Source organism: Aedes aegypti, chromosome 3 (assembly GCF_002204515.2).
Source record: "Aedes aegypti strain LVP_AGWG chromosome 3, AaegL5.0 Primary Assembly, whole genome shotgun sequence".
Lineage (NCBI taxonomy): Eukaryota > Metazoa > Arthropoda > Insecta > Diptera > Culicidae > Aedes > Aedes aegypti.
The window spans coordinates 148535549-148558695 of record NC_035109.1 but is presented as its reverse complement, the minus strand read 5'-3'; the positions used below and the strand labels follow the sequence as shown (position 1 = coordinate 148558695).

At 36.2% G+C, this 23147-nt stretch overlaps 1 protein-coding gene across 5 annotated transcripts in view; it reads right to left on the bottom strand.

The window, feature by feature from the left end:
* Positions 1-8666, bottom strand: part of LOC5572945 (tetratricopeptide repeat protein 39C) — a 68964-nt gene extending 60298 nt beyond the window's left edge. Inside the window, exons 1-2 of one of the 5 annotated variants that reach the window (XM_021849722.1) lie at positions 8279-8666; positions 7901-8031 (exon numbers count right to left, since the gene is read on the bottom strand). The gene's annotated coding sequence lies outside the window, so the exon portion shown is untranslated. Of the gene's footprint in view, positions 1-7900; positions 8077-8278 lie in introns of all 5 variants that reach the window. The other 4 variants (XM_021849724.1, XM_021849723.1, XM_021849725.1 and 1 more) reach the window with 4 other exon arrangements.
* Positions 8667-23147: the final 14481 nt, after the last annotated feature.

Below are 23147 nucleotides of genomic sequence, written 5' to 3'. Positions count from 1 at the left end.
AGATGAAATTCGTCACTATCCCCTTGCAGTGGATTCAGATTCGGAATACCTAATCAGAAATTTTCACATTACTCTGAAAATGTTCCAAAATGGTAGTTCCATTTACCACCAATTTGTTCAGTAGTAATTCTAGCAGATCTCCCAAAAATTTCCACAGGAGTTCTTTCAAAATATCCCTTACCTATGTCAGAATGTCTGAAGAAAGTCGATGAAGGTTTCTCCAGGAGGAACCCCTACGAGAATTCAAGTTCTTCTAGAGATTATTCCAGCAAATTATAATTCTTTAAAATTTCATCATAGGTTTCACACCAGCAAATACTACAACAATTATTCCGATCATTCCTACACAAGCTTATGGATTCTGTACAATGTGATCCTCAATAGTTAGGAAGTTTTCAAAAAAAAATCCTGGCAGAAAGAACAGAACTTGCAACAGAGATTACTACAAAAATTTGTGTTAGCGATATTTTCTACGAATTTCTCTTGTTTTGAAAAAATGTCCTTGACAATTCCCTAGGGACATCCCTGTAAAAATTATTTGAAGAATATCCTTGGGAAATTTCTCAAATAACTTCTGCTGGACTTTGTTAAAAAAAATCGTAGAAAGAAATTCTGGACTAAATTCTAAAGGTATGCTTAGAAAATTATTGGTTGACTTGTAGGAAAAACTGAACGATAATTCTGGAAATAATCCTAAAAAAATCGATAAGGCATCTGAGAAAAAATTGTTCCATCTTGAAAATTTCTTGATCGGAAATCTTAGACGAAAATCGAAATCTCGAAAATCGAAACATGGGATGAACTCCAGGATGTTCTTAAAAAAGTTAAGGAACAATCTTTAAAGGAATGTATGCTGAAGTCTATAGAGTAATTTTTGGTTTATCCTTAAAAGCATCCAGGGGGAATTTCTTAAGAAGACCGTTAGAGAGTCAATAAATGATTATACAGCATAATACAGCAATACAAGCAGTAATATTTGTAATTCCCAAAAAAATAGAAATAGGTATTCATAAAAAATATGTGGCCTGATTTTCTGAAAAATTATTATGCAAACTTTTCTGTTTGGATTATTTTTGTTTTCCTGGCTCCCATTAGATCCCTTTTTTGTTCCTGTTGGTCTGTTTTTGCAAAAAACTAACCATGGGGGAGAAGAGGTTGAAAATCCCGAAAATTGTCTTACGTAATTAATGGATAGCACATAAGATCTTCAAAGTTAAACAGTCGCTAGCAGCCCTGTATAAATAATTTCATGCATTTCTTCTTTCAAGAACCAGCACAATTTTTTTCAGCGTGTATTTCAGGAATAGGGAAAGAGCACTGATATTCAAGCTAGCACAAATGTTCGACCCATTCATACGATTTTGGCCGGTTTTGTATGAAAATCAGAAAATTCGCACAGATTTCTTGTACCTAGGTAAAAAATAAGTGCTTTTCGCCTACACAGAGAATAATAATTAGTAAGGCTGATACAAATATTATTTTTCTTTTACCCTTTACTTTTTACCTTTTCATCCCACAATTCGAAAATTTTGAAGGGGAGAAATAAAAAGATTCATCATATTTTTTGACATAATTTGGGTTTTTTTAATTTTTTGAAAAAAGTTTAACAACTTTCGTTATAAATAAAAATTCCAAACTTTTTTTCATTTGTATTTTTTGTTCCTTATTTATTTTTATCGACATGACATGCTTTAAGTAAATTATCTTTTATTTTGTTTTATTTTAGGATTTTTTTTTAAGAAAAACTCAGTAATTCACATGTTTTTTATTGAAAACTAGTGGTACCTGCAAACTTTGTTTTGCCATCAAGTAGGCTGATGAAAAAAGCCAAGAATAGTCCCGTACAAAATGTCAGTTCCATTCACTTCCATTTTTCCAAAATCCACTGCTTTTTATATACACAAACGCGTCGGAACACTTCAGGAACATAACATAACAAATCTGATGATGGCTGAAACCAGTAAGCCGAAACGTTATAATCGTGTTTCAGTGGTAATCACCGAAAAATATCAACAACCTCCAAATATAACAATATTTATATATAAATATATAACCCTATAGAAGTGTAGTTATAACGACTTTTACGTCCTGGCGTGTATTTTTTTCACGATCATGTAATTTTAAGTACAGATGAATTTTCATGTCAAAAGGTTCGTTTCTTTTATGTGCATCTAAAAACACGTAAATTTAAATGATTTTTTGTTAGAGTGTATGACAAAATGGTCTGTGTTTGGACGGCAACGATCTTAGATGATTATTCTTATAATTTTGTTTTTTTTTTTTGAGTTGAGTTTGATTGTTGTTAACTTATGCTTTTGTTTTGAAGTTACCTTGTTTTATAGGTTATTTCAGTCTTATATTAGTATCCCGGGCAGATGGGAATATAACAATCATATCTCGAATCAAACAAATTTTGATCTCATATCTCAATCTGATGTTGGAAAGATGTTCATATATATGTTATGTTTTTTATGCCAAACATTACATTCATTGCTTATATCTACTGCCCTTCTACGCCTGCTTGTCCCATGTTCTATGCAAACCTTATGGACAGCGGGACAAATATGCGTGGAACGGCAGTCTAGGTGTTCTGTGTTATTAGACAACATTATCATCCTAATTTGGTAAAACAAATTTAAGATTTCATTAACATTTTGTTAACAACATATTACATTTCATTTGCCGTAACAGTTCAGATTTTTAACAGGTGAGTTGATTTCACCTGCTTATAATAGAAAAAAACGCTTTGAATATACTTAACCTAACTTAACCTAAACATATAACGCATTAATCGTGGCAATAGAAGATTGTAACGATTTTTGCCTGAAATTATTAATTATTTTATTTGACATTTGTTCCAATGTTTCAACATTGGATATTCTATGTAACTCATTGGTACTATACCAGGGAGGAAGCATCATTTTCAAAATTTTATTTTGAATTCTCTGCAGAGCTTTCTTCCTGGTATTACAACAGCTAGTCCATATTGGTACAGCGTACAACATGGCTGGCCTGAAAATTTGTTTGAATATCAAAAGCTTGTTCTTAAGACAAAGTTTTGATTTTCTATTAATAAGGGGATAGAGACATTTTACATATTTATTACATTTGGCTTGAATGCCCTCAATGTGATTTTTGAAAGTTAAATTCTTATCTAGCATGAGCCCTAGATACTTAACTTCATCTTACCAATTTATTGGAACCCCTCTCATCGTGACAACATGTCTACTTGAAGGTTTCAAATAAAGAGCTTTTGGTTTATGTGGGAATATTATTAGTTGAGTTTTGGAAGCATTATGAGAAATCTTCCATTTCTGCAAGTATGAAGAAAAAATATCCAAACTTTTTTGCAATCGACTGCAGATGACACGCAGGCTTTTTCCGGAGAGGCCTGTGTCATCCGCAAACAAAGATTTTCGACATACCTGAGGTAACTCAGGTAAGTCAGATGTGAAAATATTGTATAATATAGGTCCCAAAATGCTGCCTGGGGTACACCAGCTCCTACAGGAAGTCTTTCAGATCTGAAGTTCTGATAATTAACCGGAAGTGCACGATTTGACAGATAACTTTGAATTATTCTAACAATGTATGTTGGAAAATTTAAGTTTTTTAATGTTACGATCAAACCTTCATGCCAAACACTGTCGAATGCTTTTTCTATGTCTAGAAGAGCAAGACCAGTAGAATAGCCTTCAGATTTGTTGGAACGAATCAAATTTGTTACACGTAAAAGTTAATGAGTGGTCGAATGTCCATGGCGCAATCCAAACTGTTCATGGGCAAAAATTGAATTTTCGTTGATGTGGGCCATCATTCTGTTCAAAATGACTTTTTCAAAAAGTGAACTGATGGAGGAAAGCAAACTGATTTGACGATCGCTAGAAGCTCCTGCAGGATTTTTGTCTGGTATTAAAATTGGAACAACCTTAGCATTTTTCAATTTGTCAGGAAAATATGGTATTTTAAAACATTTGTTAAATATTTCAACTAAAAATGATAAGCTACTTTCTGGAAGTTTCTTGATGATGATGTAGAAAATTCCATCATCTCCCATAGTCTCCCAGGCATTTTCGAAAACGTTCTCTTGATTGAGAATATTTTCGAAGTCCTGAGTAACTTGATTTTCAATTGGACTAGTAAGTCCTAAATTAAAATTGTGCGCACTTTCAAACTGCATAGCAAGTTTTTGAGCTTTTTCGCAATTAGTTAGTAATAATTTGTTTTCCTCTTTCAATGCCGGTATTGGCTTCTGATGTTTTTTTCAAGATTTTGTATAATTTCCAAAAGGGCTTAGAGCCAGGGTCCAATTGAGAAATCTTATTTTCAAAATTTTTGTTTCTTAATTGTGCAAAACGTTTCTTGATTTCTTTCTGCAAATCCTGCCATATAATTTTCATATCAGGATCGCGAGTGCGTTGAAATTGCCTTCTCTTTACGTTTTTAAGACGGATCAAGAGTTTAAGATCATCGTCTATAATCACGGATTCAAATTTTACTTCACATTTTGGAATTGCAATGCTCCTGGCTTCAACAATGGAATTTGTTAAAGTTTCAAGAGCATTGTCAATATCAAGTTTAGTTTGTAATGAAATGTTAACATCAAGATTAGAGTCAATATACGTTTCATATATATTCCAGTCGGCTCGAAAATAATTGAAAGTGGAGCTGATAGTATTGAGAATCGCTTCATGGGATATTTGAAACGTAACAGGGACATGATCAGAATCAAAATCAGCATGAGTAACTAATTGGCTACAAAGATCACTACAGTCGGTTAAGACCAAGTCAATCGTAGATGGATTTCTAGAAGAGGAAAAACATGTATTGAATTGATTATCTATAATTGAAATATCCTGAAGAGCACTCATCAAATAGAATTCTTGGAAGAGCTTTTACTACTTTTACTGGAATTACTTTGAGAGTGATACCCTGGAGTAATTTCCACAATATTCAGAGGAGAAATCCTTGAATACAGGTAAAATTCCTAAACTAAAACCCAATTATCTGATACTTCTGCAAACTTCTTTCAAGAAGCCTAATCCTCACAACTGTAGAAATATTTTAAAAGTGCCCAACGCAAACTTCTAAAAAAAATCCTGGAGTAATTTTATGAGGACTCCCTTTTTAAGGCAATGCTAGGAGATCTCATTGAAAATCCTGGTTTAAGTAAATTTAGTGTCAATTTCAAAAGGAAAATGGAATCCCTGAAAAAAATCTAAAACAAACTTTTCGATTAGACGCAGGTTGCATTTAAGCTATTACTTGGACGAATTCCTACAAACTTCCTAGCAGGTTCTATGTGAGGAGTACTTTACAATTCATGATGGAATTCCTTGGATCAAGAAAAAAGAGTATTGTTCGAATCCATAGATGCATTGATAAAGGTGGCCTGAGAGAAATCTATTGCGATTTTTTTTTTTGTAGAAATATAGAAATTTTTAGATGAACTCAAGGATAAACTCAGATGAAACAAGAATAATTCAAAGAATAAAATATATAGTGTAAAATAAAGAGGAATCCCAGAGTTATCTCTTATCGAATTCCTTGACGAATTCTTCGAAGTATACCTGAACGGATTCAATTCATCAAGGAAATTAACTGATAGCAAAAACCGTTTGAGTTCTGAGTTCTATAACAGATTTTTGTCAGATTCATCGAAAGATCAATTGCTAACTGTTGATGAAATCTTCAAATGATATCTGATAAGATCTTTTGCAGAAGATTTTTAGTTGGTCTACAAACATTATTTAAAAGTTTTTGATGAAGCAATTTAACGTTAAACAAGATTTATGAACAAAAAAATTCGAACAAAATATTTGCTGTTGTAGCAATACAGATTTTGATTTATTTTCCATCGGCCAGAGAGGGCCTCTGATTACTCATTCATTTCATGGCTGGAATCAAGCAACGTTCGGAAAAATAGAGCAATCCTTGTTTGAAGCGGCTCACAACCGCGTATGTCTCCATGTTAGTGGCGGTCAAGTATAAGCCAAACTGTGCACTAGGCCCTCCGAAAATTTAGGTGGAATTGTTCTCTGCAAATCTAGGAGATTGCAAGCCTGCCGGGACAAACATTGAGAGAATACGGACCGAGACAATCGGCGAAGACCACTGCGACGAAAAGGGGTTAGCGATTGCAAGCTTGTTACTTAAAACTGCCAATCTCTCAACTTCGCCGATATGCTGGAAAGCACGAATTCGACATCGAAACGTTGCAGTAGGACTGTTGGAAGAGGGAATGGAATTTGGGGTCAACTAAGGATAAGGATGAAAAGGTCTTTAGGACGAACGTGAGGTAATCGAAAGGTGAAAGCAGCACTTCGATGAACACATGAATGATGCTGAGAGTGCAGGTAGTTGGAACGATGGAAACCAACCTGCCCCCGCATTGAGGTTAATGATACCATTCAATAGCTCAAGAATAATAAAGCTGCTGGCAAGGATGGTATCGGAGCTGAGCACCTGCGAAACAGAAGAGCTCCTAGAGAAACGGAAGGAAGTTTAATATGTCATATCTACAAGAAAGAGGACAAGTTGGATATTACATATGGCCTACAAAGTCTCCTAGATTATCTTTCGTCGCTTATCACATGTAGTTAATGAGTTTAACCCGATTCCGTTGACGGCTTATCGACAATGGACTAGATCTTTACTATACATATAACAAATCCTTCAAAAATGTCTTGTCATCGATTACACCGACCTCGTAGAGCTATAGAAAATCGTGGACTGATAACATTCCAGTTCGTTTGCATCCCGATAGGGACTATGACAAAATCATGGATTTTCGTGCCTGCTGTTCAATATTACACTAGAAGGTATTATGTGGAGAGCCGGGTTTACCAGCCGGAATGGAATATTCAATTTATCCAGGCAATTTGTTTACTTCGCAGGTGATATGGACATTGTTGGCCTAACATTTGAGAAAGTAACAGACTTGTACATCCGCCTGAAACGCGAGGCAGCGAGAGTCAGACTGGTGATAAATGCATCAAAGATCAAGTAGGTACATGCTAAATAATAGGTAATGCCGAGCGATACAGGGTTCGCCTAGGAAGCGGAGATACCTTCGAGGTGGTCAATCGATTCGTCTATCTTGGATCCTTTCTGACGCAGGATAATAACATGATGTTTTTTGAAATTCTTTTTTTTATATAGGCACTCCGTGCTCGTGGCCACTACTGTGCCGGACTCAGTTGATCTGTAGCTTCTTTATCGATACAGATCTATTTTCAACTTATCTATATTTACATCTAGTTTCACTCTCTCCTACTCTTTTACTCTCACACCGAGCAGGTAGGAGAGAGCTCTGCTATTAGTGAGGCTAGCTGCCTGCGAATAGGGTCAGTTTGTCTCTATCACCATCTGATACTGACGGAGGATGGATGTGCTCCCCAAAGCACGGTCCTCCGTGAGGCGTCTTCTGGTGGCTGGACGGGTTTTTTGTGGAGGGGCTGGGAATCGAACCCATGACCTTCCGCTTATGAAGCGAAAGCGTAACCTCAAAGCTACAGACCCCCCTTCAGGATAATAACATAAGTCGTGAAATACGTAGGCAAATAATGAACTACGAGCTTGTTGACCTCTACGTCGAACCCAATATTTAAAAAGTAATGAGAACTAGATAGATACGATTGGCAAGGTATATTTCAACAATGCTGGACAGCAACCTTTCAAAGATAATGTTCGCTTGAGATTAGTGTGTTACAAGATTCACATTCTACTTGCAAAACATTTGCACAAATCCTTGTAAACTTATTTCGAAGCTTAGTATACTGAACACACTGTAATATGATTGTCACTCGACATTGTACTATCAAGATATCATAAAAAGTGAATAGGTACTTGTCTTTAGGGAAACAAAACACTCATTTTATTAGCACATTGTAAAACCTACCTTTGTTCACTTCCACTTCCGATTATTGCTCAGCTACGTTACACAAACCGGATCTATCGTGTCGCACAGCCGAATTTTTTGCTCCTTTACCTTGACACTTTCTTTCTTCTCAGTATATACATTTATACAAGCTGAATAAAAAAAAATAATTTGGTATATCCTGATTCGACCTTCACCTGGTTAGTGAATGGTAATTATTTTAGCTGTTTTGCAACCTCATATATTGAACTTAACCACTGTCAACTATTACATACTTGTTCATAGCAAATTATATAGCACCAAATTTATAAAGAAAACCTCACAATGTATCGAATTACAATGTTGGATTTTCATTCATGCTGTCAACACTTTGTATCAATCAATCATGTGATGATCTACCTATAGACTTAGTTTTCCACTAAAATCAACAAATTAGCGTTGCCTCTAAACGCATCACCTCACAATCTTGTTGCGCTAGGAGGATGAATTCAATAAAGAACTACTCAATGATTGTTCACCTTCCGTTTCCGCCTCCAAGCATTTTCCCGAAATCCTACACTCAATTAATTATATTGGTTCCCCACCCAGAAAGTGACCCATGTTTAACAATCACCAATAAGCCAAAACTGCTTTCCACTAAAGAGGCTAATACTAAGCACACTCCACACTGGCAGACCGCATACCAGACACAGGACCAATGGGCCACACAGAAAATCCAAATGGAGACCGATATAGGGAACCAAACCCAAACGACGACCGAACCACCGATCGAAGGGACGATTCAACTACGATTGAAAGCCAGGATATACCGGACATGGGTATATAAAGTGGAAACACATGGATGGCGTTGCTTTCGAATTCGGATTCTCTTCCTTCTCTCGATTCGATTTTCTTTACGTTGGAATTTTCTCAGTTAGGGAAGATTGGCTCTCCTCCAGACTTTCCATGTTTTGATTTGGATTTTCTCGATTTTCCAAGCGAGGTGGTCAACAGCTGACGTTGAAGCGATTATGGGTGGATGGGAGGTGCATGTGCGTTAGAGTGCCCCAAAAGCGCAAATCTTGTGTTAGTAGAAATCAGGCTAAATTAACTAACGAATTTCATAAAATTTCCCTTATGAAGCTTTGAAAAATCTATAAAAGCCGATTTCAGAAAGCTATTATGAATTTTATACTTTTGAAAAGATAATCATAATCGAGCAAATAGGTGCACATTACAAATTTCATTGCGCGCCTTGCGATTTACATTGCTCTCATTAGGCCGATACAAATTTTATTTCCACTTTTTGTCCCCCCCCCCTTCAAAAGGAAAAAAAATATTTTCATTCCCGTTGAAAAACACCAGTGGGCATATGAAAATTTGGCTCTCGAATGTATCTGAGCCAAATATGTATACTCCTCGCACTCACTAGAAATCTTTATGGGTATTGCCAAAACCGAGCCAGTATCTATCTCTCCTATTTACTCACATGATTAAAGTAAACAAGACAACATTCTATCTCATCAACGTCAATGTATGAAAGAGCGAGAGAGCCACCTCTTTCGAGTGCACGCTATGCAAACGAAATTGACATTTCCATATTTAGCTAGCAGTGTTGAGTTTTCTGTTGTTTTTCACAGAATCGCAAATTTGTATTTAGAGCAAGTACAGTTTACCTCATAATCATCCGTTCCACCAAAATCATCTGCAGCAGCAACCTCAACAATGGTATGTTTTAAGATTTGTTGTTAAAACACTTGTATAGAGTCTGCTTATCATCCAGGACTTTAAAACTCCTATCGCCGTGAGAATCGAGCGCGAAGGAAAACTTCTCTTACAATCCGTGACATCAGTAGCTGTTGAATCTTCTTTGCTGGAACAATTGAGCAGGTCTTCGGATCGATAGTCAATGGGACGGACGCGGTCGAAGCTATTTACGCTGGATGTAAATCATTCGAAAGGCATGATATGTTCATAATATCTCCCTCGTGTACTATCCGAGATGTCGCCACAGCAATTGGCAACAGACCAGCAGTACTGATTTTGCTCGGCGTCGAGAATAATATTGTAACACGGACATGACTTCCTCATTGCTAAAAAGTGTATTTTGTTTCGTTATAGATCTTTGAGCTACATATCCAAACTAATAAAGAGCCGAAAAAATCAACAACTAAAACTCGCATTAATTTCAAGCCGATTGCATTACTCCTCAAGAAAAGTTCAAAACAAACATAACGCATGTTCGTTTGGCTCACACTTTGACAGCTCTCGCTGCTCGATTGGCTCACACTTTGACAGAAATATCAGCTTCCGCGAATCTCTCTTATGAAGGATTACTAGGCGTGACGCGTTATACAACAAGCTGGTGGATTTTTTGCAGTTTCGAGGAGCAGGATTCAAAGTTTTCCAGAAGTCAGACATGGAATTCTTCATGTCGTCTGTGGTATCCATTCTGTGGCGTTTGGATGGACAGTGGGCTAAACTGCTAGGAGCGGCAAATGTATCGAAGCCTCCAGAAAATCTCCATTTCAAACCAGTTGACCAAGAGTCTTTTCGTGTGTTGTCCCATGGCGCGCACAAAAAAAAGACCCTTCCACTATTGAAGAAAGAAGACTTGATTGGAGATTTCGAGAAGCTGGACGAACTATGTACCAAATCGTTTCTTAAATCGGATGGATGGAGACAAGTGTCAGCAGATGTAATGCAACTGAAAGCTTCGTTGGCGGACTACATACATTACCTGGACAAGGCTGATGAGCAATATAAGGCAGCATGGTCTAATCCACCGGTGTACTAAATTCACTCGGTCTGAGAATTGTGACACTTGAGCGGGGCATGCTCCCGTATGATCTCCACGGGATCTGGACCCGCTCTAGTGTCAAAATTCTTCGACCGAGTCAGTTTAGTACACCAGTGGATAAGACCATCGGCATCTAATATGGACGATAACCGTTCATTGAAGACAGTTCCGCCGAAACAAAATCGTACAAGCCTAGTACAATTGCTGTATAAAGCTCTTGAAGACCGATTGAATTCCGTCCCGGCCTACACCGAGCAAAATCTGATCTTTTTTGCTCCAATTGAGAGACGGGCCAAATATAAATATATAACTGGGCTGGTTTTCGACTTCCCTATACAAATTTATAAGACTTTCAAACCGAATGCATCATTTGTGTGGAAGATCACCCAGGGAGATGAATCCTCTTCAGCCGTGATCATATCACGTATCGAACGAAATATACACGAGCGAATTTCCACCGACAAATCAGAAAGATTATCGCAGGCCTATGGAAGTGTTTCTACTTGGACAAAAGAAAAAGTTGGTGAAATTGTAAATGCCATCACTGGTATGTTTATTCATTTATCGTTTTTATTTTCAAATTCCAGTTGTGTATTTATATTTCAGAAGATGAAGATCTCCCTCCAAAACAACTTCAGGACAGCAAAGAAGGATTTCAATTTTTGTTGCAGGAAGGATTTTCTGTTTCAGAAGCAGTGCATATAGAACAACAAGCGCAGGCCGCAAAACTGAACAAGTTTGCCAACTTCTGGGCAGCAGTTTCGAAGGTCCTTGCCAACAACGATTATACTGTCGCTGAAGAAAGGCGACATGATGAAACGACTTGGATATCACCACTGTGCGTTTCGATGCGTGATTAAATATCCAAGTGCGAAACTAAAATGGAAGAAATGTTCCCGGGATCATATGACAGTTTCATACCATCTTACGAATATTTTCGTCTGCAATTCGTCCCAAGAAACAGCCACACTCAGGTATCGAAACGCTATTATGGACTCTTTGATGTGAAATTCGGTCTTCAAAAACGTAAGTTACATAACCCAGACAACCAAAATGTACGTATAACGAAATCACCTGGAGGCTTTGTATGTGCAAAATTTCACTTATAAGATGTCGCGAAAAGGCCTTCTACGTACAAAAGTGGAGGCAATATGCGTGCATATATTATATGATGAATAATAACATACAATGCGAGTGTATAAATATCCTACCGAACTAACCTGTGATCTTGTGCGACTTAACTTATGATAACAAATGTTGATTTGACAGCTGCTACGGATTGATGCGACTTACTTTGTACGAGTGTACAGGACGAAACAAAATGTACAAATGAACTCAGAAAAGAAGTGTTTTATGCGAGGAAACTTATTAATCTGACGAGTTTATCCACGGTGTTTTGCGAGTTTGATGTAATTAGTATGAATAACGAGTTGTAACGTGAACTTTCATGCGATTTCTGGTTGTCTGGGAAGGCACATGTAGCCCAGCACTACGGAGCGAATTCTTGAAGATCATGGCCGGTAAGACTATCAAAAAGTTTGTTCCTACTTGTGTGAAATTGATTTGCTTTTTATTCTTTAGGAAAATTTGCTGATGATTCCATCGTTTTTGTCCTAGACGATAAAGCGTCTATCCCTGTTGGATTCAAAAATGCACCAGTAAGTGCAACTCGAAGGCAGCGGCATGTCTTAATGGCAGGGCTTGACGGAAGAGGGCTTAATGCCATGGATCACGATAATATCCCCCAGCATTTGATTCCATCGGTTGCGATAAAATTGTATCCTCCTAAAGGGCTGTCTGAGTCGTGGTATAGAGGTAAACCGATGATTATACTGAAGGACGCAATATTCGAGGCATCTTCGGCATTCAGGCATGTAGCGGATTTGATCAAAAACATTGAGCAACCAGATACACAGAAGCCGATAATGTTTATTGGAACTGATGGAGGACCTGATCACAACGTTACATCGATTCAAGTTATGCTAAGTTATGTGGCTTTGTTTTTGGAACTGGATCTCGATTTTTTATGTGCGGTTCGCACTCCTCCACACTTTTCGGTGATAAATCCCGCAGAAGGATTCATGAGTACTGCAAACATTGCCCTGATTGGAGTAGCTCTCGCAAGAAATGAACTTGGTAAAAATGAAAAGAAAGTTCGCTCGTTGCTTTCTAAAAAGCAATGGCGCGATTCTCAAGAAAAGCATCCAGAGACAAACTATCGGCAGTTGGCGATTGATGGAACGAAAGACGCCCGCAGTCTTTTGAGTGCTCGATTCGAAAGCCTTTCTTACAAAGGAGAGCAAGTGAGAATGGGCTGCCCTGCCACAGATGATGACATTGAAGCGTGCAAACATAGAGTTTCCACTGCATTGGGTGGAATTGATTTCAACGCCAAGATTGTCAAATCTCAACTACTGAAAGAAAATCGTGTTAAAGATTTCTTTGAAAAGCACGTCAAGGCAACATCTTATGCGTTCCAGGTTAAGAAATGTGCTGACAAATCTTGTAAGTACCACAAGAAAGTACGATCGTCGAGGACTATGTTTGATCAGATTGTATGGCTTCCGACACCAGTGCCTGATGCGAATATGAAGTACACAAGCTTCGATTTTGTATACGGCAACGAGCCTTCAGATGAACACGTTCCAAGCAAAATAGGAACCGCGATTACTGAAAGCGTGGAGAAAATGCTGCCCAAACCAACATTCCCTTTAGCCGAGGGCTCGTATGATAGTTACTTGCACTGAGTGCTATTTCCCGAGACTGTTGTATACCAAATATGCTTTGGATAAGAAGGAATATACTAAGTTGGGCCAATTTTTTGAAGATAAATTGTATGTTTGCGGTTCTCATCTGGAATAATTTCCAGTTTTTCGGAACACTAAACTGTCCTGTTTCGATCCTATCAGTCTTCATTATTACCAAGCTAGCACACATTTGCCGGGTTACAAAGACTTGCGTGCTAAATGCCTGGATCCAACAGTAACAAGAACAGAAGGAAAGCTGCTCTTCTGCGCAAAATGTTGTTCAAAATCAAGCCAGCCGATAAATACTCCAACTACTGAGCCAAAAGCTGAGCGACGACCGCGAGGCAGGCCAAAGATAACATAGATACATTGTTTACAAAACCGTTAAAATACTCGATGGATATACAATGTTTTTTACCAAAAGGAATTTCAATCAATAAAAACAAATATTTTCGAAAAAAATGCTTGTTATTTTTTGCACACCTGCGATTCTTACTAAAAATGACATCGCCGAAAACGATTCCGTTGTCAAAACTTTCATAAGTATGCTCAATTAGGCAACATTAACGAATTACTGTAAAGAATATAGAATTCCCTTAGGAAATTGCCTACCTTTAGGCGTATTCCGTGATTCGAAGTGTTTTAAATTTCAAAATAACTCAAAAAGTAAATGACTTGTAAGTGTTTGGCCTTCATATTCCGCTTCGGGGGCCATGATTTGAGTAAGTAACGATATTTTCAATATTACGGAACGTTGTTTACATAGTGTGATCAATGTTACCCTATCTCAGCTAAATCAAAAAATCACTTAAAACATTTTTTAAACATGCTTAAATTTTTCATAAAACAAAATGCAGTACATATTCACGAGCTATGAGTGACAGTACATGTTTTAAAAATATAAAATTGGCAACGTTTGCATTTTCAAACGAAATATTTAAGAAATATTCAAAAAAATGATCAATATTACCCCGGATTACGGTAAGTAACTTTCATAGGGTTTTGAGAAAGTTAATTGAGAAGAATCACAACCTTTCTTCTAAAACTGTTTTAAAATGAATCTCATTTTTAACATTTTTTTACCGTGTATATCACACCAACACCAAGCCTAAGGCCAAGAAAGCAAAGAAAAAGAAGCCACGGGATAACCCGAACCAGGCAGTGCATCCACAGGAACCACGGGCGCAAGGCAACAGCAACCCGTGGATACGAGTTGTAAATAAGAAAAAACAGAGGAAACTGAAAACCGAAAACATCGAAACGTAGGAATTTAGGCGAAGTCCTCGTTATCAAAACGGAGGAAGCGAAATACGCCGAGGTTCCGAAGGCGACGCGAGGCACGGAGAATCTATCGCCATTGGGCGCAGACGTGCGGAGCATAAGGCGAACTAGGATTGGTGAAATGATCCTAGTCTTAAAGAATTCACAGAAAAAAATATTTAATTTTCAATGTGATGTAAACTGAAGTGTACTGTAAAAATAAATCAAATTCGTGTGTAGTTACAGCATCATGTAAATTTAAATGAATATACATTCAATTTTCAACTAAAAATGATTGAATATTACATGATCGTGTAAATTTAAAGTGAATTCGATTGAAAAGTAATGGATTAGTCGTTGAAATTTAGGTTTATTTTGATGCTCCAAATATGTGCATGAAAATAAACTTAAATTTACAACATTTTTTTAGCTGTGTTAAGGACGCCAAGGAAAAGGGTGCAGTCTATAAGACCAAGACTGACGTGGTGTTACTATTGGGGTGAAGTTGATCACTTTTGATCATTTTTGTTCAATAAAATCTGATAGGATGCAATTATTATCATCCTAATATTTTTTAAACCAGTACTAGTTGGATATTTATCATATTAAGTAAAGGAAATTTTGACAAAATCCTATAAACATATCATAAACAATTTTTACAAATCAAAAAGTGAAGTTTGTGTTAGGTTTCTAAAAATAAAGAAATATGCTATTCACTAAATATTAAATCACTGAATCTGAATCAAATCTCAAAAATCTTACAACTTGTTGATAAATCGGAAAATTTTAGAATTTAATTTTGTGATTTACATAATATACCACATCAAACGCCTAAATGTAGACAATTTTCATTGAAATTGGCAACCTATTCACGAAAAGAGCATTCTTTTCTCTGGAAATGAATTTTTATACTCAACTCAAATTTGAAACTGGGTTGAGAAAACATATCTGGAATGGATGCGACAGTTTATTTGAATGGTGTCTTTATATGGCCTTAGTAATAGTCGATTGTTTGGAGCAGAACCCTTCATCAGTTCATTAAACATTTCCATAAAAACCTGTATTTCCATGGTATAATAATTTTCAATGTCAAACCAAATTAAGGAAAATTAGGTACAGGTACTAGACAATGGAACCACACAGAAATATTGATAATTAAAATCGAATTATTGCTCCCTTGATTGATTGAACATGTGGCTACGGAAATGATCAACTTCTCCCCACTGATCAACTACACCCCGAATTACGGTACCTTCCTCAGAAATGGTGTCCTAACCTTTTAAGTACCGTAAAACGGGGTAACTTTGATAATGCGGGTAACTTTGATAGTGCGTAACCCACCGCATACTAAATGAAATATCATAATGTCTGTTAATCAGTTAAGAAAAACTTATGCAAAACTAAAGAATATTAGTATGACACTTCATGTAAGAGCAGTTTTCATCTTAATCAAGATTATTTTAGGCTTTTTATACGAATTTAAAAAAATTACACAATTTTAACATTTTCAAAACGCTTACAAACAATCTGTTCTACGATCACTATTTGATGTAGTTTTGAATAGGTGGCCACTTATTTTTGATAGCCTACACGCAAAAAAATTGTGCGGTAAAAACTACCATTTTAGGGGGTTAACTTAAGCGCTCGCACCAGCAATTTTCAGCAGACCAGAAATGCGCTTGATTTTACCATGTCTGTAGTCGAAATCAGATTGTTGTAAATTATTTCTGTCAAATGTACCAGTAATGTGGTGGGCTGTACCGTAAACATAGTAAATTGGTCTGAAATTCCATGGTACCTTCAAGAATGGGCGTAGTCAGCTAAAATAGTAATTTTTACCACAGAATTTTTTCCTGTGTAGTTATCATAGAACTTGAATACGGTCTCAAATATCTTAGCGAAAAGCATATTCACAAACTGGGACCATTTTTGTAATCTAAGTCAGAAATTTCCATATAACGTTAAACGCCTAGAGGTATGCAATGCCCTACAAATGTTCGTTATTCATTCAATTTTGTTCGAATCATACTCCATTATCAAAGTTACCCCAAAACAGAAAACCAACTTTCGATTATATAAAAAATTATACATCCATTCAAAATGAATATTTTGCCAATTTATCAACTGAAATCGATAGCTAGGATGCCAGTACTTGTTTTAAAAATATATATTGCAAATCTTTGAAACAGCATGCAAAAATATTCAAGTTTTCTTCGAAAAAACTATCAAAGTTACCCCGTTTTACGGTATCATGAACTGGCGCGTTGATGATGGTTATACTCATAGCGATCATCAATCGATTCGATATAGTATAATACCAGGCGGGCGGAAGGTAGCGCGATGTAACTCGACCCAAGCCCGAGGATGGAAAACAGCGCGCTTCGACGGCGAACGGAACACTCTGGACCTAAACGGTGAAGAGCTTTTTTTTCTCTGTTCGGATGCGCCACTGCGACCAGTATTTAGATCTATTGTGGCATTACCCGTATCCTTAGTGTATAGTAGACCTGTGCGCCGCCGCGCCACGCCGCCGCCGCCGACCCATTTCACGTCACGCCGACGCCGATTGATACATCGGCGGCGCGCCATACGCCGATCAACGTCTCGCCGCCGATTTTGCGTTTTCACGCCGATAAATACATTAACTCAAATAATTTATAATAATAAAAAAAATAACCCAGGTTATTTAGGTATCGTCTAAGAATAAAAAAAATCGTACATCAATGTTTCAAGGGATTTTTTTTCAAAAAGTTTTCCCGAAAATCGCCCAGTGGATCCTTCAGAATTTTGTCTATGGATCCCATGGAGAATCTTTTTAAAGTTTCTTTTAAGAATACCTTCTGGAAGTGAATAATTCTTGAGATTCCACCAGGATTTAATTTTTTAAGATTAAGTCTTTCGTGAAATTTCATTTAAATTATTCTAGTGATTTTACCAAGATTTTCTTCGGCGTTTCCTTCAAAAAATTGTTCTCCAAAAATTCCTTACTTTCCAAGAGCTCATGTATACATCGATAGATTTCCACCTCAATTTTTATCATGAATTCACCCTTATTCATATAAAATCGTTCAAGGATTGTCCAGAGTTTTTGAATGGATTTCTCTATTATTTTTTTCGAAAAGAGTCGCTGAGACACCTAGTTATTGAAATTCTCATAGTAATTTCTTTAGGATTTTTTTAAAGAAATTTCTTCTGGAGTTTTTCTAAGAATTGCACAATTAATTATTGTAGGAGTTGTTTCTAGCACTTCTTCAAAACTGTTCTAACGATGCAGCATAAATGTATTCAAAAATCTCAATCACCTTACCAGTGTGTGTGAAAAATAACGCCTTAAAAAAACTACAATGAACTAGGAGAATAAATAACTTACGGCAAATTTATTCTATCAAAAAGTCCTGTGAGATTTCCTCTAGAAATTTCTTTAAAATTTGTTCAACTATTCCTCCAAGCTGTGTTGTAAGTAATCCTACTGTTGATTATTTTTGTAGTTTATCTAATAAATCGTACAATAGTCACTTCAAGAATTCCGACAGTAATTCCGCATTGCATTTTCTCAGGAATTATTCAATTTGTTTCTTTATTATTCCTGGAGTTTCTTCTGGGATTTCTCCGATGAATAGGGTCCTTAAATGTTTAATGAAATCTTGTTTTTATTCTATAACACGGAATAGCATGTTACTGCAACTACTTTAGCAATTTTTCGAGCTCAAATAACGGCTATATCATATTTAAATTGTAATTTAAAAATTGGCATGAGCAAACATCCCTCTATGTTGAAAACTTGATCGATAATAAGTCTTGCCCTCGATTCATCTCCACCTTAAAAATAGCTGTAGGCCTTGTTACGATGGAACAAACTCACCAAATTATTTCATTGACACCAGTTGCTTCCTGCAACCTCCGGACATTTTGGACCAACTCAACTCAACTTCGTTCACAGCACGAAAAACACAAAAATTAAGTCACCCGGAATTTGTTTCGATTTTCATTAACACTATCACTATATCATGTTTGAACTTTAATTTAAAAATTAGGTCCATAAATGAAACTTGACATTTTTGATCATGTTTGACGTTCGCTTAGTCGATAAAAACACCACAGGGGCTGTAGTTTTAGCACTGGGGTTGTTCCTATCTGACATTTCAGAATGGACACGGAAAACAAAATACACCCAAAAATTGAGTTTAAGCCAAGAGGTGTGACAAAATCTAAAAAAACATAACAAATGTTTTTTGGACTTAAGCAAACGAAATGCATTTAAAAATTGATCAAAATTTTGTTTTTAGCCTAAACTTAAGCGTTTGGCACAGTTCTTACACGGTAATCTTGAGATGTTTTCTTCATAAGTTTCGTGCAAGAATTTTTCTAGATTATGCTTGAATTACTTCAGTGGTTCAGTCAGAATTTTGTTGAATTTTTTTACACGAATTCCTGCAGTGCTTCATGCACTTATTTTCCAAAATTTCATTCTGAAAATTTTTTTCATAGATCCTTACAATTTTTTCACTAAATGCTACACAAATGCTTGAAAAGATTTTTCTATATAATCCTCGAATCAGTGTCTTTTAAGGAACTATTTCTTGAGCATGATAAGAGGTTTATAAAGAAAGTTTGCAAGAATTCCTCTAATAAAATTTGTAGATATTCCACCAGGGGATCTCGTAAGAAATTCAGCGTTTCTTTGATCTTTGTAGAATATTTCCATAAGTCAGTGAGTTGCTCTTCTCTCTTTAAAAAGGTGTCATGCCATCAATATTCATGGAAACTCCTCTAAAAAAATATTTTACCAGCAATTCTCAAAAATATTTTTCAAGGTTTGCTATAGTACCGTTAAGTCACCAGTCTCCGTGCGGACTCCATTCACCGTGCACATATGCAAACTCCTACAGAATATTTATACATTATTCGCAAATTATTCTTTTGGCAGCATAATAAGATAAAACTGATGAAATGAGGTAGTTCTTGTCACAAAACATTTTGAAAAACCTAGTGTATGCAGTCAAAATCATGTGAATTCCGTTTAATAATGCGATTTTTCAATACTCTTAGTAGAAACGCCAAAAATTAACATTTTTCATTTCAACGTTAGAGTATCACATTTTTCATAATTTCAACAAGTTTTCGCTGCAGATACTTCTAGTAAGATGTATTTCATCGTATGAGGTGAGCCATGAGGTTTTATGCAAATCAGATTTTTTTTCTTGCGATTCAGTCGAAACACAAATGCACGGTGAATGGACCCTTTTCAATATTTATGCTTCCCATTACCGTGCCTTAGTATAAAAGGCTTGAAATTATTGGGTAATATTGAATTTATTGTTATATCGCGATTTAACTACTTTATATTTAGTTTTGAGCAAATATGAAATGGCTTGAACAAAACAGTCAAACCTCCTATAACGATTTTGATGAAAAATTAGTGATTTAGTTATTTTTCAACTTTCTTTGATTTTTATTTTAATATAAGATTTGAATACCCTTAAAAGTGAGTGCGCATACTACTAGCAACATATTTTCTCCACCAGTAACGTTTCTTCAAGGTACAAAATTAAATCATGTCGAAAACTATACGCACGGTGAATGGTGATATAGAATGGTGCGAGGCAACCTTAACATGATATTTGTAAACATAATTTTTGAGTATTTTTTTTGTTATGCATCACTGATTTTTTATTTTTCCCTGAATTATGGTATAATTGCACGCTTCGTAGTGGTATTCTAGTTCGCTTATAATGATTTGAAAAAAAAAATATGATTTATTGAAATGCATATATTTTTTTAATACACGGTGAATTGTAGCTTGACGGTAATTAATTCTGTCATTCTCATTGGAAACCTTGAAAAAATGGATGGACAATAGGCCGTCCCTTATTTTTCGAAAATGCAAAATGTTATAAGTTCGGCATTGTAAAGTGCTCGACGCTAAGTGGTCCCCCAACGACCCTAAAGGTATTAGGTGCGACAAGTCGAGCTCGCTGCTCTAGTGTACGCAACAACTTTTTCAGAAATCTTGTTCTCACTGTTTGATTAATGAATTTTAACCAAGTATTTTTTAGTTATGTTAAAGCTACTATTAATATTCACAACAAGGCAAATATAGAATATTGATCAATTGTTTTCATTTTGAAGGAGAGCTTCACAAAGTTTTGAAAAAGAGGCTGACAAAATCTGGGCATCTAATGTAAACAACATTTTAACTACGTGAAATGATACCAGAATAAACATTAGTTATATTGGAAACTAATGTTGATACTGTGATGCCGCAGATTTTGATTACTCAGCTTCTTATCATTTTGATCATTTTAACTGTTGAAATATAAAAACTGGAAGCAGAGACCTGTTCCTAAGAAATCAAATTAAAAACGATTTTTGCCATAAGTGACAGTGATGTTAAATGTCATGAACATCACGTGACTCTGACAATTGAATAATGCGAATATCTTCAATCCCCGCGGAAAAAGTCATTGGAAAATGTTTTTCTCTGGTGATCATATCTGAACTACTTGCAGTTGCCCATATATTGGCTTAGAATAACGCTATAAGCACTTCAATGTTTCCAAAATTTCGACATTTAACAGCTCTCAGTGAAAGCAATTTAAAAATTTTAAAACTTTTTCCGTATTATGGACATTGAGAACTCATTGAGGTTACACATATTTTTGACTGGCATTGAAATGAAGTCATCAAAATGAAGACTTTATTTTTTTATTAGTATGTAGCACTTTTGAGTTATAGTTATGTAAAATTGTTACAATAATAAAAAATGGTAGAAGAACAAAATATGATATCAAACTTAAGATAATAATAAATTGATACCAAACAAAGATATCATTCTTCTTCTTCTTTCTGGCGTTACATCCCAACTGGGACAAAGCCTGCTTCTCAGATTAGTGTTCTTATGAACACTTCCACAGTTATTAACTGAGAGCTTTCTTTGCCGATCGACCAGTTTTGCATGTGTATATCGTGTGGCAGGTACGAAGATACCCTATGCCCTGGGAATCGAGAAAATTTCCTTTACGAAAAGATCCTCGACCAGTGGGATTCGAACCCACGACCCTCAGTATGGTCATGCTGAATAGCTGCGCGTTTACCGCTACGGCTATCTGGGCCCCTATCAAAGATATCATCTTACTGCTGAAAACAAGATATGTTTTCAACATGCATTGTTCATGATGTTGAACTTTGCTCGAGTAATCTAAACAGCACGCAAGAAACTATTATAGAAATTTGTACATTTTTTCTGTTCCGAGAAAATAAAATACCGACAATATCCAAAGCTGTGATTATTTATTGTGGAATATTATGAACGATTCTATAGATATGGATATCAGATAAGTTAATTCAAAAAGTAACGCGAAAAGTTCAGTAAACTTCTACAACAATACAAACAAAATTTTGCACAAAATTAAATCACTTTTCTTCAATTTTCTTAAATAAAATGTTCGAATAATCAGGTCAGATAATATATCTTAGTAGCAACAACGGGGATATAATATATCATATGATAGTTTTACTAGTGTTGAAACTAGGATTTTTTATATAAATTTCCAAACTTTGAATTCTTACCAAAATGACTGAAAGTATTCCTGCACTTTATTTCAATCATAAGATTGTAAGACAGATATGGGAAATGTAATTTCAGGTTCGGTTTCGATTGCATTTGTACGCATACGGTTCCATAAGTTATATGTTCGATTTTTTTTAATGTTCAATTTTTGTCCACGCCGATGTACGCCGCCGCCGCCACCGAAAATAGTCAACGGCGTGACGCCGATGACGCCGCCGCCGCCGGTACAAAAATGCTCTGACGCCGCCGCCGACCAAATATATTTCGGCGCACAGGTCTAGTGTATAGTGCATGTCGCATTACTCCATTTCCATTGATAGGTAATGAAGCATCGATTTCTGTACAGTTCTTGTTTTGATTCCTCAGATATTGATGCAATTCGACTGTGATGAAAAGGTCCCGCTATTTACACCCTTCATAGAAATTTACATCTCAGCGAAGGCGCGCCCCTTAGCAAACATAATCGATTAAATTTCTGAGAAACCAAATCGGTACTACTGATATTTGACCATGCAACGGAACTCTAGTCCCATCCTTGTTTCGCTTTTAGTTTAGTCCCAGAAAAATACTCGAAAAAAGGGGCTTTATGCTAGCAGCAAAACCGAATCAAGCTAGAAAATTTGTTTAGTAATCAGAATTCACGTGAGTCCTTGAATTACCAGAACTTACAGTCCTTGTTTAGTTAATACTCATGATTGTTATCCTGGCTTCAAGTGTAGTCTCGGGACTGACCAACTCCGAGTCTTTAACCATCTGCTAGGTATAATAGATTAATTTTCAGAAACTGTTGCCAGTAACAAGGACTTTGTACCGCGAATCCTTGAATTACCAGAACATATTACCCTAGCCCGACAAACCAGATGAGACTAGGGTTCAAATTGGTAGATCTTACCCCGTAACGCACCACGAAAA